At 45.2% G+C, this 16,811-nt stretch overlaps 1 pseudogene across 1 annotated transcript in view; it reads right to left on the reverse strand.

Annotated features, from left to right (window-relative positions):
• Positions 1-730: 730 nt before the first annotated feature.
• LOC311146208 (peroxiredoxin-2-like) overlaps positions 731-16,811 on the reverse strand; it is a 31,670-nt pseudogene continuing 15,589 nt past the window's right edge. Inside the window, exon 6 of the transcript in view lies at positions 731-786. The product of the transcript in view is annotated as a peroxiredoxin-2-like (transcript). The remainder of the gene's footprint in view (positions 787-16,811) is intronic.

The raw sequence follows: 16,811 nt of genomic DNA on the forward strand, positions 1-16,811 counted from the left end.
TCTGACTCAATGCCACATAGGCTGTTTTCTGTTTTGTAAATGAGAAGTTGTTTTTTAGGGGCAGTTGCTCTTTAAGACTAATCTGTATGTATTGTATAAATAAACAAAACCTATACAAAACCAATATGTTCCAGAAAAACAGGACATTGCTTGTTGAATGTGTGCATAGCACCATCTAGTGGTTAGTAACTAAAGCTTACTATTAACTCTATACCAGTGTTTATTTCATACTCCAATACAAAAGTACTGAATAAATCACGTGGTCCTCTGTAGCTCAGCTGGTAATGCACGGCGCTTGTAACGCCAAGGTAGTGGGTTTGATCCCCGGCACCACCCATACACAAAAAAATATATATATATATGCATGCATGACTGTAAGTCTGCTAAATGGCATATTATATTATTAAACTATATTTTCTTTAAAAAGGCAAAAGCAACTTCCAAATGCCTCATCACAACAAAACTAGAGAACAATTTAGCTAGAAATTCTGTTTTTTTATTAACATTCCAGTTCATTAACAAAATGTTGGAATTGTAATCAAGCCCCATGATGGATTCAACATCAAGCCTAATACACAAATAATACATATTTTTCAAGAAATCTCACAAAACACAAAACACAGAATCAATGCGATCAGCAGACTCAGTCAGTCAGTGATCCAGCTAACAACAGTAAGTGCTCAGTTAGTACCCTGTATAAACGTAACACCTCTAAGGAGGTGAGGACAGATCAGTTCTGTTTGGAGAAAAACTCCTTGCTCTTCTGGACGTCTGGGACAATGGTGTCTGTTATGTGAATTATTTAACAAACTATTTCAGTGTCTCTGTGCGTCTCCCAAAATCAAGAAACGGACAGAGTTCCGGTCTGCATAGTCAGAGATATTTATTCATTGAGAATTCGGCCATCACAATTTCAGAGTCCATCTTTTATACTCATACGTCATACAAAAATCCCTCCCCTCTTTAGGCGGGCTGTAGTTTTCCACTTTAAAACTGCTCTCCTGACCATCAGTTCACACACACACACACACACACACACACACACACACACACACACACACACACACACACACACACACACACACACACACACACACACACACACACACACACATGCACGCATGCATTCCTTAGTTATCGCCGTCCTCACAATATCCTGCAAACTCCTTAAAAAGCCTAACAGTTTCTCTCCTCCCAAAATTGGGAGGCCCCTTTATCTTTGTTTACATTTTACATTTACATTTTAGTCATTTAGCAGACGCTCTTATCCAGAGCGACTTACAGTTAGTGAGTGCATACATCATTTTTTATATTTTAGTATTTTTATTTTAGTATAAAAAAAAATTCATACTGGCCCCCCGTGGGAATCAAACCCACAACCCTGGCATTGCAAACGCCATGCTCTACCAACTGAGCTACATCCCTGCCGGCCATTCCCTACCCTGGACGACGCTGGGCCAATTGTGCGCCGCCCCATGGGTCTCCCGGTCGCGGCCGGCTACGACAGAGCCTGGATTCGAACCAGGATCTCTAGTGGCACAGCTAGCACTGCGATGCAGTGCCTTAGACCACTGCGCCACTCGGGAGGTGGCCACTCTTTGCCTTGATGACAGTGTTTCTCAGTTGTCTGTAGACAGCTCTCCTTGTCCTTTGTTGTCTGGTCTAACTCTTACTCACATTGCTAAATAGTAGCTCAATGTCATAGTCTTTACTGGTCCTACACTCACACATTCTAACACATTTCACACAGTTTCAGGGTGTAATAATTAGTCATTAATAATTAATCTATCAATCCACCCTTTGACTAAATATTACACACATACTCACAAAATATATGTTGTTATAGAAATGAATCACACACATTGAAGCATATAAGTTGATTTGCATATAAAAACATAAACAATTGTCTCATTCAATACAGGTTCATCAGGGTTACCCCATGATTAAAAACGTTACTCTTTAGCAATAGTACCTAACCTGTTTACCCACTATCTGGAAACAACAGTCTAAGCCTATAGTGAAGAACATTTGCTTCATCACATCCTGCAACATCGGTTAACTAGTACATCATACTTAAAACAAGACTTTAATACACAAAATATCATTACAATTTTTTTTTATCTAGAGATTTATAGTTCTAGGAAAACATCCAGTCACAGTTCTTCGTCAGATTTTCACTGCAACCTTCACACATTAGAACTAAGAAAAGTTTCATCCAGTCTCAAACTATCTGAATAGTCGTCATCCTCCACCAAGCCTGGTGGGTCATTTTCTTCATTCGGTTGGTCGGAGTCCGGGATTGGGCTGTATCTCACCATCTGCTGTGATACTGCATCCTCCAACGCCTTGCTCACCAACCCTCGGACACAGGGAATAAGACAACATCCACAAAGAACAAGTATACCCATAGAAGCTATAGCTGCACCCAGAATAGTTACAACAATAGTTTTCCATTTACCAAACATGTTATCAAACCAACCATTTAGGGAGCTATCAATACCAGAGTTCTCGGCCAGTTCGTTCGCCAGCGTGGTGAGTCCCTGAAGAGCTTTGGTCACGGACCCGTCCGGTGCTGTATTGTTGGGGATGAAAGTACAGCACATAGATCCAAACAGAACACAAACTCCGCCCGCTCAGCCAAAAGCATATCTAAAGCTATTCTATTCTGCCATGCCATTAAGCTAGTTGCCGCTGTCTGCTCAGCCAATCCCTTTATTGCATCACGAGTGTGGTTTATAAATCTTTGCTGGTTGTAGTAAATATAATTTATCCAATCTACGTTTTTATTAATTATTGACCACCAGAAAAGACTTGATTCAAACCCAGCTGCAATCTGATTCCTAGCTTTGAATTCTTCTGGAACCCCTCGAGGTACTCCTATCCCATCAATATATATCCTTTCATCAAAGGATCCCGGGAGGAGGTCCCGTTTTCTACGTGCCAACCCACCCTTTTCTGAAACGTTTGATTGTTTGATGAGAGTGAAGGGCATTACCAGTTGAACTAACGCACAGGTTCCAGTCCAATTCGTATGTAGGTGAGGCCACAATCTGTCATCACCACACAACCACCAGATGTCAGCACGGGCCTGGTTTTGGTTCCTAAAATCCTCTGGCTGCAACAAAGAGGAGAGATTAGTCATGGTCTCTTTAGTTGTGACATTCTCTGTGTGGGAGCAGGAGCTAAGATGCCCTACCCTGTATCCTATCTTATTAGTCCTAGAAAAACAATAATAAGAATCCCCTGAGACTTCAAACTGAGGTAACCTAGGTCGGGATGACTTTGTTATAGGGGGATACAGATAGTGCAAGTTACTACAAGACTCCTTCACCACATTACCAGGTGGCTTGAACAATTTAATCATGCAGGATAAACCTGACGGAGAGTTAAAGCCCGTCAAGGGGAATGGAGTAGTTGTTAACCTTGGTTTGGCTGTCCCACAGTTGTAACACTCCTCTTTAGACATAGTTCTTGCCAGGGGCGGCCTGTTCAATAGGGCGATATGGGCGACGCACTGCCAAACGGGAAAAGGAAGGGATTTTTTTTCTAATCAATTATATCACGGCAACAGTAGTTATCAGTGTTGTAATCTATACGTCTGATCTGCCACAGTGCCACACTGCCACTAAATGTCGAATCAGGCTAAAGTCGTGCTTCAAATGGCTCCCCCCCCTTTTGGGGCGATTTCAGTCAGGTTGAAAATCGCCCAGAAGTCTGTCATAGACTCCCATGTAAAATCTATTTTTTTCAAATTTCAGAGCCTTCAATACAATCTCAATGGGTGTCTGTGGGCTTGCACTTACGCGCTTTCGTCATACGTTACGTAACCATGAACGTAACTGAGAAAAGAGCGGATTGTTTGAAAGAAGTTCCTTTTTGTCGGCGAACAAATGAAGATAAATTGGCAACGAAACAATTAGGACCTCCCAGACCAAATTTAATAATTCAACAGGTTTCTACTAAAGGCGGAAAGTCCTACACCCGAGGATTTTCCAAAAATTGGTACGAACGAAAAAAGACATTGCCACTCACTCAACTGGATGAGGGATACAGGCTAGCTGTCCGCCGCCACAACGATGAGGTTAGTGTTGATAATCACAAGTTTACTGGAGAACTGAGACCAAGTAGAGACTTTGGACAGGGTGGATATGGTATAATAAAGGCAGTTTATTCAGAGGTAAAGATATCTGGAATCGCGTTCACGGACCCGTTCGTCAAACTCTTAGGGAGCTATAAATTAAGCCCCATTACTTACCATATCAGATAAGAGAAATTGCTGCAGCTACATATATTTTACATCCTGGCCCTACATAGTTCACTATTTGCATCACTTACCAAAATATTACATGTGGTCATATATGCTTGGAAAGTGGAGATGCCATAGAACGTCAAAAAAGTAAACATTGCTGGAGACACATTGCCGTTTTGGAGAAGACATCGCGTTTGCTAGCGAAGAGATTTGTTGTGGCAAATGAACTTGGGCTGGGAATTGCCAGGAACCTCACGATAAGATATATGCATCAGCATTGCGAGTCTCATTTTACATTTTACATTTTAGTCATTTAGCAGACGCTCTTAACCAGAGCGACTTACAGGAGCAATTAGGGTTAAGTGCCTTGCTCAAGGGCACATTAACGTCATTTAGCAGACGCTCTTAGCCAGAGCGACTCACAAATTGGTGCGTTCACCCTATAGCCAGTGGGATAACCACTTTACAATTTGGGGGGGGGGGGGGGGGGTTAGAAGGAATACTTTATCCTATCCCAGGTATTCCTTAAAGAGGTGGGGTTTCAAATGTCTCCGGAAGGTGGTGAGTGACTCCGCTGTCCTGGCGTCGTGAGGGAGCTTGTTCCACCATTGGGGTGCCAGAGCAGCGAACAGTTTTGACTGGGCTGAGCGGGAGCTATGCTTCCGCAGAGGAAGGGGAGCCAGCAGGCCAGAGGTGGATGAACGCAATGTCCTCGTTTGGGTGTAGGGACTGATCAGAGCCTGAAGGTACAGAGGTGCCGTTCCCCTCACTGCTCCATAGGCAAGCACCATGGTCTTGTAGCGGATGCGAGCTTCAACTGGAAGCCAGTGGAGTGTGCGGAGGAGGGGGGTGACGTGAGAGAACTTGGGAAGGTTGAACACCAGACGGGCTGCGGCATTCTGGATGAGTTGTAGGGGTTTAATGGCACAGGCAGGGAGCCCAGCCAACAGCGAGTTGCAGTAGTCCAGACGGGAGATGACAAGTGCCTGGACCAGGACCTGCGCCGCTTCCTGTGTAAGGCAGGGTCGCACTCTCCGAATGTTGTAGAGCATGAACCTGCAGGAGCGGGTCACCGCCTTGATGTTGGCGGAGAACGACAGGGTGTTGTCCAGGGTCACGCCTAGGCTCTTCGCACTCTGGGAGGAGGACACAGCGGAGTTGTCAACCGTGATGGCGAGATCATGGAACGGGCAGTCCTTCCCCGGGAGGAAGAGCAGCTCCGTCTTGCCAGGGTTCAGCTTGAGGTGGTGATCCGTCATCCATACTGATATGTCTGCCAGACATGCAGAGATGCGATTCGCCACCTGGTTATCAGAAGGGGGAAAGGAGAAGATTAGTTGTGTATCGTCAGCGTAGCAATGATAGGAAAGGCCATGTGAGGATATGACAGAGCCAAGTGACTTGGTGTATAGGGAGAAAAGGAGAGGGCCCAGAACCGATCCCTGGGGGACACCAGTGGTGAGAGCACGTGGTGCGGAGACAGCTTCCCGCCACGCCACTTGGTAGGAGCGACCGGTCAGGTAGGACGCAATCCAGGAGTGAGCCGCGCCGGAGATGCCCATCTCGGAGAGGGTGGAGAGGAGGATCTGATGGTTCACAGTATCAAAGGCAGCAGACAGGTCTAGAAGGACAAGAGCAGAGGAGAGAGAGTTAGCTTTAGCAGTGCGGAGAGCCTCCGTGACACAGAGAAGAGCAGTCTCAGTTGAATGACCAGTCCTGAAACCTGATTGGTTTGGATCAAGAAGGTCATTCTGAGAGAGATAGCAAGAGAGTTGGCTAAAGACGGCACGCTCAATAGTTTTGGAAAGAAAAGAAAGAAGGGATACTGGTCTGTAGTTGTTGACATCAGTGGGGTCGAGTGTTGGTTTTTTGAGAAGGGGAGTAACTCTCGCTCTCTTGAAGACGGAAGGGACATGGCCAGCGGTCAAGGATGAGTTGATCAGCGAGGTGAGGTAGGGGAGAAGGTCACCGGAGATGGTCTGGAGAAGGGAGGAGGGGATGGGGTCAAGCGGGCAGGTTGTTGGGCGGCCTGCAGTCACAAGTCGCAGGATTTTATCTGGAGAGAGAGGGGAGAAAGAAGTCAAAGCATAGGGTAGGGCAGTGTGAGCAGGACCAGCAGTGTCATTAGACTTAACAAACGAGGATCGGATGTCGTCAACCTTCTTTTCAAAGTGGTTGACGAAGTCATCCACAGAGAGAGAGGAGGGGGGGGGGGGGGGGGGGGGAGGATTCAGGAGGGAGGAAAATGTGGCAAAGAGCTTCCTAGGGTTAGAGGCAGATGCTTGGAATTTAGAGTGGTAGAAGGTGGCCTTAGCAGCAGAAACAGATGAAGAAAATGTAGAGAGGAGGGAGTGAAAAGATGCCAGGTCGGCAGGGAGTTTAGTTTTCTTCCATTTCCGCTCCGCTGCCCGGAGCTCTGTTCTGTGAGCTCGCAATGAGTCATCAAGCCACGGAGCTGGAGGGGAGGACCGAGCCGGCCGGGAGGATAGGGGACACAGAGAGTCAAAGGATGCAGAAAGGGAGGAGAGGAGGGTTGAGGAGGCAGAATCAGGAGATTGGAGGGAGAAGGATTGAGCAGAGGGAAGAGATGATAGGATGGAAGAGGAGAGAGTAGTGGGAGAGAGAGAGCGAAGGTTGCGGCGGCGCATTACCATCTGTGTAGGGGCAGAGTGAGTAGTGTGGGAGGAGAGTGAGAGAGAAAAGGAAACAAAGTAGTGGTCGGAGACATGGAGGGGAGTTGCAGTGAGATTAGTAGAGGAGCAGCATCTAGTGAAGATGAGGTCAAGCGTATTGCCTGCCTTGTGAGTAGGGGGGGACGGTGAGAGGGTGAGGTCAAAAGAGGAGAGGAGTGGAAAGAAGGAGGCAGAGAGAAATGAGTCAAATGTGGACATAGGGAGGTTGAAATCCCCCAAAACTGTGAGGGGTGAGCCATCCTCAGGGAAGGAACTTATCAAGGCGTCAAGCTCATTGATGAACTCTCCAAGGGAACCTGGAGGGCGATAGATGACAAGGATATTAAGCTTAAATGGGCTAGTGACTGTGACAGCATGGAATTCAAATGAGGAGATAGACAGATGGGTTAGGGAAAAAATTGAGAATGTCCACTTGGGAGAGATGAGGATTCCTGTACCACCACCCCTCTGACCAGATGCTCTCGGGGTATGCGAGAACACATGGTCAGACGAGGAGAGAGCAGTAGGAGTAGCAGTGTTTTCAGTGGTGATCCATGTTTCCGTCAGCGCCAGGAAGTCGAGGGACTGGAGGTTGGCATAGGCTGGGATGAAGTCAGCTTTGTTGGCAGCAGAACGGCAGTTCCAGAGGCTGCCTGCGACCTGGAACTCCACGTGGGTGGTGCGTGCAGGGACCACCAGGTTGGAGAGGCAGCAGCCACGCGGTGTGGTGCGTTTGTGTAGCCTGTGCAGAGAGGAGAGAACAGGGATAGGCAGAGGCATAGTTGACAGGCTGTAGCAAATGGCTACAAAAATGCAGAGGAGATCGGAATGAAATGGACTAAGCATCTGGGAGCGGAGAGAGCAGGGCCTCCCTCACCAAAAACTTCTACCTCAGAAACTAAAATTGTTTCACTGAACCACCCGAACAAAAAACTCTCCCAACTTCCGCCTTTGGAAATCAGAATTGTTGTGAACCACAGCGGTTCAATGTTTAAAGGAATAGACTCAACCCACTTTGTTCAGCTAGCCAACTATGACACCATAGCCAACTAGCAGACTAGCATCCAATAACAATAACACACCGTTTAGCACCAACACTTGGTCACAACAAACCACCAATAATGTGATAACACACTAAACAGATCATTCGTGTCTGTGTCAAGTTCCTTTCATGACGCAGCAATGATTAGACGTTGGCTAGCTAGGACAAGTATATTGTGGTTAGCTACTACAGTACAGCCAGCTGGTTATGTTGGGTAGCTAGCAATGGCCACTGTGTTGACTCTGTTTGAAGAACGGCTAGCTAGCTAGCTTCGTGCTACAGCCGGCACGGCCGAGGACACTGCCAAGACACAGTAACTACCCACAACAACCCACGAAGCCTAGCTATGACGCCGTAGCCAACCTGCAAGCTAGCATCCATTAACACACAACTTAGCATCAACACCTGGCCACAACAAACTGCCAAGAGTGTGTCAGCACACCAAACAGACAATTCAAGTCCGTGTCGAGTTCCCTTCACAACGCAGCAAAAATAAAATAAAAAATTAAACGTTGGAACCAGCTCTCCAGCGTTGCTAATCGTTACCAGTAGCTACCCGCTAGCTAGCTAGCCTCGTGCCTCGATACTAACCTACAACTACCCACGGAAACCTACAATAACATCAACACCAACCTACAATAAATACAATACCTAACTACAGCTAACTACCTACCTACGATCTAATACATGGTTAAGCAAAAGTTAAACGTTGGCTAGGACTACATTACCATTGGAACCAGCTCTCCAGCGCTGCTAATCGTTACCTGTAGCTACCCGCTAGCTAGCTAGCCTCGTGCCTCGATACCAACCCACAATTACCCACGGAAACCTACAATAACAACAATACTAACCTACAGTAAATACAATACCTAACTACAGCTAACTACCTACCTACGATCTAATACATGGTTAAGCAAAAGTTAAACGTTGGCTAGGACTACATTACCATTGGAACCAGCTCTCCAGCGTTGCTAATCGTTACCAGTAGCTACCCGCTAGCTAGCTAGCCTCGTGCCTCGATACTAACCCACAATTACCCACGGAAACCTACAATAACAACAATACTAACCTACAATAAATACAATACTTAACTACAGCTAACTACCTACCTACGATCTAACACATGGTTAAGCTTTACTCAACACTACATGTAGCTTACCTCCTGCTTACCTCCAGCCAGAGAAAAACACGACCTCTCCCGACTGCCGACTGGTGTCTCATGATTCTATACGTATTGCGATTCGATACTGTGATTTTATTGCGCACCATATGTCTGTTGCAGAGGGATCAGAAAGCCATGAGAACGAGTTTTGATCAGTCATGGAAATAAAAGTGCTGAAAACAAATTGGCTCCCAATGTGAAAAGATTGAGAACAAGCTATGAAGGAACAATAATGGTGTTTTGGTGCAGGTACAGCCAACTAGCGCTAAAATATTGCGATATTGTCAATACAGTATATCGTAAAGTATCACTATGTAACTCGATCAGTGGCGGCTCCTGAAAAAATTCTCAGGAGGGGCAATTTTTCTGATGATTTAGGTGACCTACACACATTTAAAAAAAGATATGTCCAGCAACAACATGAAGACAGGGGCAGCATATAAGTCAATACCAGAAGCATTTATTGACTGATCTCAAAAGTGTTGGCTTACCAGGGTTGGTGGAGCCCTCAGTTTCATCTTTGCCTCGCAAAGCTAACTCAAACACTCCGCAAAACTTCACACACTGGATTAGCCGGCTGAGGATGTGGCGGTTCTTGCTAATGTCGTAGTAAATATATTTGTTATAGTGAATATGGAATATGATATGTTGAGTAAAATGTTGTGCTAAGATCTATTTAGGTCAGGAGCTGGTTATAAGTTCTGTTCTTATCCAATAACAATGGACAAAAGGGTCCTATCTTGTCAGCCTTGTCAGCAGGTGGCCAAGGACAACACCCACGCCATAGGCCTCTCAGTTCTTCCAACTCACGAGTTCTTGCTCTGAGGACACACACACACACAAACACACACACACACACATCATCACTGTTAAACACACACACACACACACACACACACACACACACACACATCATCACTGTTAAACACACACACACACACACACACACAAAAATCCCCTCTCTTAGGCTGAACATTTGAAGAATGTTTGCTGGAGACACATTGCCGTTTGCTGGAGACACATTGACACATCGGCAGGTAGCTTAGTGGGTAAGAGCGTTGTGCCAGTAACCGAAAGGTCGCTGGTTCTAATCCACGAGCCGACTTCACCCCAATCCCTCAAATTAACGGTAAATAACTGAATTGTTTGCCCCACATTTAGCTAAGATGATTAGCTAGCCAGCTAAAATGTTTTATTTAGTTAGCAGTCGCATCTACAATAGTTTACTGTCAATAACATGTCTCCAAAAATGACGTGGTGTCTCCAATTGTGTTGACATTTTACAATTGCGATGCGCATCCATGAGTATCCACTTTCTGTAGCTCAGCTGGTAGAGCATGGTGCTTGTAACGCCAAGGTAGTGGGTTCGATCCCCGGGACCACCCATACACAAAAATGTATGCACGCATGACTGTAAGTCGCTTTGGATAAAAGCGTCTGCTAAATGGCATATTATTATTATTATCTGAAGAGAGCCCCGAAACATTGTGTGCAGACATTTTATGCAATAAATGAAGTAGGTTGAATCTAGTAGTTCTGATCTTCTGATTGGTCCTGATGAGTTGGGCGAGGTCCCCTCCAGGCTACTGTCACTGTTGCATTGGCTCTGAGTCGGGTTCTCTGTCTTCAAATGTTCAGCCTAAGAGAGGGGATTTTTGTGTGTGTGTGTGTGTGTGTGTGTTTAACAGTGATGATGTGTGTGTGTGTGTGTGTGTGTGTGTGTGTGTGTTTAACAGTGATGATGTGTGTGTGTGTGTGTTTGTGTGTGTGTGTGTCCTCAGAGCAAGAACTCGTGAGTTGGAAGAACTGAGAGGCCTATGGCGTGGGTGTTGTCCTTGGCCACCTGCTGACAAGGCTGACAAGATAGGACCCTTTTGTCCATTGTTATTGGATAGGAACAGAACTTATAACCAGCTCCTGACCTAAATAGATCTTAGCACAACATTTTACTCAACATATCATATTCCATATTCACTATAACAAATATATTTACTACGACATTAGCAAGAACCGCCACATCCTCAGCCGGCTAATCCAGTGTGTGAAGTTTTGCGGAGTGTTTGAGTTAGCTTTGCGAGGCAAAGATGAAACTGAGGGCTCCACCAACCCTGGTAAGCCAACACTTTTGAGATCAGTCAATAAATGCTTCTGGTATTGACTTATATGCTGCCCCTGTCTTCATGTTGTTGCTGGACATATCTTTTTTAAAATGTGTGTAGGTCACCTAAATCATCAGAAAAATTGCCCCTCCTGAGAATTTTTTCAGGAGCCGCCACTGGTTCTTGCCATATACTGAATCCATTCCAACCACAGGTTAGGATCCCTATACCCAGTCTCCACCTGTACTACTTCCTTCAGGTCTATAGTTTGCACTATCTTCACCACAGCCCCGGTCTCCCTACCTCCCTCAGAGAGGTGTACTCTATAGGGTGCCCCAGTTGAAGAGAATATCTCACTTGTCAGGTCTGTAACATCTGCTGGGTTGATTACTACCCAGAAAGCCACTAATGGGTCTTCACAACATTTGCGGTCAAATCCTATGTACCACATTCCGTCATCCGTAGCCTTTACCTGTTTTAGCGTAATTCAGACTTTCAGACAGTACCTACCCTTATATGGGTTGCACTGCCATTTCTGGTAATTCCCTACTTTCACAATACTCCACCTGTCCTTAAACTGTGTATGGAGATTGACATATCCCCCCCTCTCGGTATGAGCAACTACATGGTCCCAGGATGTACATGGTGACATACATACAGTGGGGAGAACAAGTATTTGATACACTGCCGATTTTGCAGGTTTTCCTACTTACAAAGCATGAAGAGGTCTGTAATTTTTCTCTCAACTGTGAGAGACAGAATCTAAAACAAAAATCCAGAAAATCACATTGTATGATTTTTAAGGAATTAACTTGCATTTTATTGCATGACATATGTATTTTAATCACCTACCAACCAGTAAGAATTCCGGCTCTCACAGACCTGTTAGTTTTTCTTTAAGAAGCCCTCCTGTTCTCCACTCATTACCTATATTAACTGCACCTGTTTGAACTCGTTACCTGTATAAAAGACACCTGTCCACACACTCAATCAAACAGACTCCAACCTCTCCACAATGGCCAAGACCAGAGAGCTGTGTAAGGACATCAGGGATACAATTGTAGACCTGCACAAGGCTGGGATGGGCTACAGGACAATAGGCAAGCAGCTTGGTGAGAAGGCAACAACTGTTGGTGCAATTATTAGAAAATGGAAGAAGTTCAAGATGACGGTCAATCACCCTCGGTCTGGGGCTCCATGCAAGATCTCACCTCGTGGGGCATCAATGATCATGAGGAAGGTGAGGGATCAGCCCAGAACTACACGGCAGGACCTGGTCAATGACCTGAAGAGAGCTGGGACCACAGTCACAAAGAAAACCATTAGTAACACACTACGCCTGCAGCGCACGCAAGGTCCCCCTCCTCAAGCCAGCGCATGTCCAGGCCCGTCTGAAGTTTGCCAATGACCATCTGGATGATCCAGAGGAGGAATGGGAGAAGGTCATGTGGTCTGATGAGACAAAAATAGAGCTTTTTGGTCTAAACTCCACTCGCTGTGTTTGGAGGAAGAAGAAGGATGAGTACAACCCCAAGAACACCATCCCAACCGTGAAGCATGGAGGTGGAAACATCATTCTTTGGGGATGCTTTTCTGCAAAGGGGACAGGATGACTGCACCGTATTGAGGGGAGGATGGATGGGGCCATGTATCGCGAGATCTTGGCCAACAACCTCCTTCCCTCAGTAAGAGCATTGAAGATGGGTCGTGGCTGGGTCTTCCAGCATGACAACGACCCAAAACACACAGCCAGGGCAACTAAGGAGTGGCTCGGTAAGAAGCATCTCAAGGTCCTGGAGTGGCCTAGCCAGCCTCCAGACCTGAACCCAATTGAAAATCTTTGGAGGGAGCTGAAAGTCCGTATTGCCCAGCGACAGCCCCGAAACCTGAAGGATCTGGAGAAGGTCTGTATGGAGGAGTGGGCCAAAATCCCTGCTGCAGTGTGTGCAAACCTGGTCAAGACCTACAGGAAACGTATGATCTCTGTAATTGCAAACAAAGGTTTCTGTACTAAATATTAAGTTCTGCTTTTCTGATGTATCAAATACTTATGTCATGCAATAAAATGCAAATTGTGATTTTCTGGATTTTTGTTTTAGATTCCGTCTCTCACAGTTGAAGTGTACCTATGATAAAAATTACAGACCTCTACATGCTTTGTAAGTAGGAAAACCTGCAAAATCGGCAGTGTATCAAATACTTGTTCTCCCCACTGTATATATCTCCCATCCTTTACGATACTACCAGCCAGTAGTCCCCAACTCCCCAACTGGTCAGCAAAGACCTCAAAGGTGATGTCCTTTCCTACAGTCCCTAGTACTTCCCCTTTCCCTACGTCTAGCTGTCTCCTATGCCTGCGTAGACTGTGCTCTGGTATTATTTTATCAACTTGTGTTAGGTTAACTACTACTTCTGGCGGATCAGGAGGGTTTGAGTGTGTTAGGAATATGGCCCCCACAATCAGACAGCTACCTACCGTCAGGAGACCTGTGAATCCCTACCCTTGCCCTGAGAACATGTCAGACGCCAGAGGCCAACCCATTGCTTTACCTTCTATTGAACTCACACAGGGATGATCAGACAGGGTAAGGGAATCTTCGTTAAGGAGCCAACCCCCGAGCCCTAGTGGTGATCGGTTCTTTCTCCTAACTCTGTGTTTGTTCGTCAGGTGTAGCTGGGTTTACCTTTTTACAGTGTGTGACATGCACCCAGGTGGATCTTTCCGCGATTCTTACAGCGAAGGCCGTCACCAACAGGACCTGATATGGACATTCCCAACGGGGCTGCTTCCAGTCTTTCTTCTTCAGGGATTGGATCCACACCCAGTCACCTGGTTGGATAGAGTGGGTTTCCTTCTCCTTTAGTTCTCCTGTGGGGCACAAAATCTTTAACATACGTGTTTGGTTAATGAACAATCTTCTCATGTGTTCTGCCGACGTGTCTTCTACTTCTATGTCTGCCTGTTCTGGCCCTGCCAACTGTGGCATTCTGTAAGGTCTTCCAAACACTTTCTCAAAGGTGGACAATCCATCCTTATCTGGCGTTATTCGGATAGTCATTAGTACGATTGGCAGACATTGTACCCAATTCCTTCCTGTGCTCATGTGAGTTTTTCATAATCTAGCCTTAATCGTCTGATTCATGCGTTCGATAAGTCCAGCCGATTTCGGGCTATATGAACAATGCTTCTTCATGTTTATTTGTAACCTCTGTCCAATATTATCTATTACTTGGTTAGAGAAATGGGATCCATTGTCAGAAAAAATAATTTCTGGGAGGCCGAACCTTGGTATCATATCCTGGCATAGTGCTTTTGCTACTGTTATAGCATCTGCCGAGGAGGTAGGGAAAGCTTCTACCCATTTAGTGTATTTGTCTATTATAGTCAAACACCACTTCTTTCCTTCACTCCTGGTCAGCTCTATAAAGTCAATTTCTAATTGTTGAAAGGGGTACTTAGCCGGAGGGTACTCACCCAGAGGTGCCCTTTGTCTGCCCTGGTGATTACTTTGAGCACAGATAACACATCTTGAACAAAAGTTTTTTAAATAATTTGTAATCCCATATGCAACAAAGTGTTGTCTAATCTGCTTCTTGGCAAGGGTTCAGTAGTTTATTGGCAAGGGTTCAGCAGCTAGAACCTCGTTCTCTGTCACTACAGCATAACCAGTTGCATTCGTGCCATCAGGATTCTTCCTAGAAGATCCATCAACAAACAATGTTACTTCACAACATGGTATAGCTAAGTCTGTTAAGTCAGGCCTGGGTAGTACAATTTTTTCAGTTTCTTAAATACAGTTATGGGGACTACCATCATTCACAACTGGAACTAATGTTGCAGGATTCAGCGTTGTACATTGTTCAATAGTTAGATTTGGCATGTTCAGCAATATTATCATACAAGATAGGTGTCGTGCTGGTGACATGTACGCCATCTTGTGTTCCAATAGCAGAATTGACACTGCATGTGGAACTTTTAAGGTTAGATCATGGTATAGTACAATTGAAGCTGAATCCTGCACTGCATTAGCAGCTGCCACAACTGATTGCAAACAGACAGGCATTGCCTGAGCCACCTCATCAAGTCTTGAAGAAAAATATGCTACCGGTTTATTTTTGTCCCCATGTTTTTGTGTCAGTACTGATGTCATATATCCCTCTCTACAATCCACAGTTTGAGTGAATGGTCTGTCATATCTAGGAAACGCCAGCACCGTTGAAGAGGTCAATAATTGCTTAATTTCCTCAAATTGCAAATCAGCCTCGTTATTCCAGATTATTTTATCATGTGCTGCCATAGCTTTTCCATAGATAAGATCACTAAATGTTCCAGTGTGTAATGCATAATGGGGAATCCATGCTCGACAGTAATTTATCATTCCCAAAAAGCTCATAATTTGTTTTTTATTCAGAGGTTTAGGAGCTTCTAATATTGCTGTTTTTCTTGACGAGTTTAGGGTTCTCCCATCCTGCGTTATCGTATGACCTAGATATATTACCTCTTTCTGCCAGAGTTGTAGTTTCTTTTTACTGACCTTGTGCCCTTGTCCTGCCATAAAGGTTAACAACTGGAGAGTATCCTTTTTACACCCCTCCTCTGAGGGGTTTGCTACTAGAATATCATCGACGTATATCAACATTTGGCTCCCCTCTTGGGGTTCAAACATTCCCAGGTTATGTGTGATAGCCTGGGGAAAAATTGTAGGACTTTCCGAATAACCTTATGGAAGTCTCGAGAACGTGTATTTCTGACCTTTGAAGGTAAAGCCAAACCATCCTTGACTATCAGGATGTACAGGTATACTAAAGAAAGCATTAGCTATGTCTATCACAGTAAAGTAAGAATGTTCTGGTTTCAATTGGTTCAATAGAGTGTGTGGGTCTGGAACACAGGGTGCTCTTGGAATTATGTTCTTAATTACCCCCTGTAGGTCCATTACCATTCGCCAATCATTGCTTGGAGCTGCCTTCTTTACTGGAAATACAGGTGAGTTACACTGTGCCTCATCTCCCGGGATTATCACTTCACCTTTGAGTAAATGGTCAATTGTGGGAGTAATCCCTATAATGGCTTCTGGTTTCATTGGATATTGTTTTTGGTATGGCCTATGGTTTGACCGCGGAACCACCTGGACTGGAGTTACTCCCTTAATTAACCCCACATCGGCTGGTCCCTTAGACCACAACTCTAGAGGTACAATCTCAAGGTCTCTTTCTTGTTCCTCTGTGAGGAAAATGTCTGGTCATCAATTATCACATCCTATGTCTAGGTGCACAGCGGGTGTGCAACCTGCTCTCCAATTCAACTTCCTACGATATCGGCCGGTTGATTGGCTATGTTGGTCCCCATTAGGAGCAGTCTGCCAGTCTTTAACATACTTTGCCTGTGTCACTCATTTCCCCAGATCTAACCACTCCTCTTGAGCTTCCTTTGCCAAGGAGACATGAGGGCTCAATCTCTCTCTATAGAATTTCTGACTCTGTGGCCCCAATTCGACTTCTGCCGCTGCATGGGTGTCATCATAATGAAACCATTTCAAGCCTATTGTCCTTTCTGTGGTTTTAAACAGAGCTTTCTCATATTCTT

Source organism: Coregonus lavaretus (genome assembly GCF_964263955.1).
Source record: "Coregonus lavaretus genome assembly, chromosome: 2".
NCBI classification, from domain to species: domain Eukaryota; kingdom Metazoa; phylum Chordata; class Actinopteri; order Salmoniformes; family Salmonidae; genus Coregonus; species Coregonus lavaretus.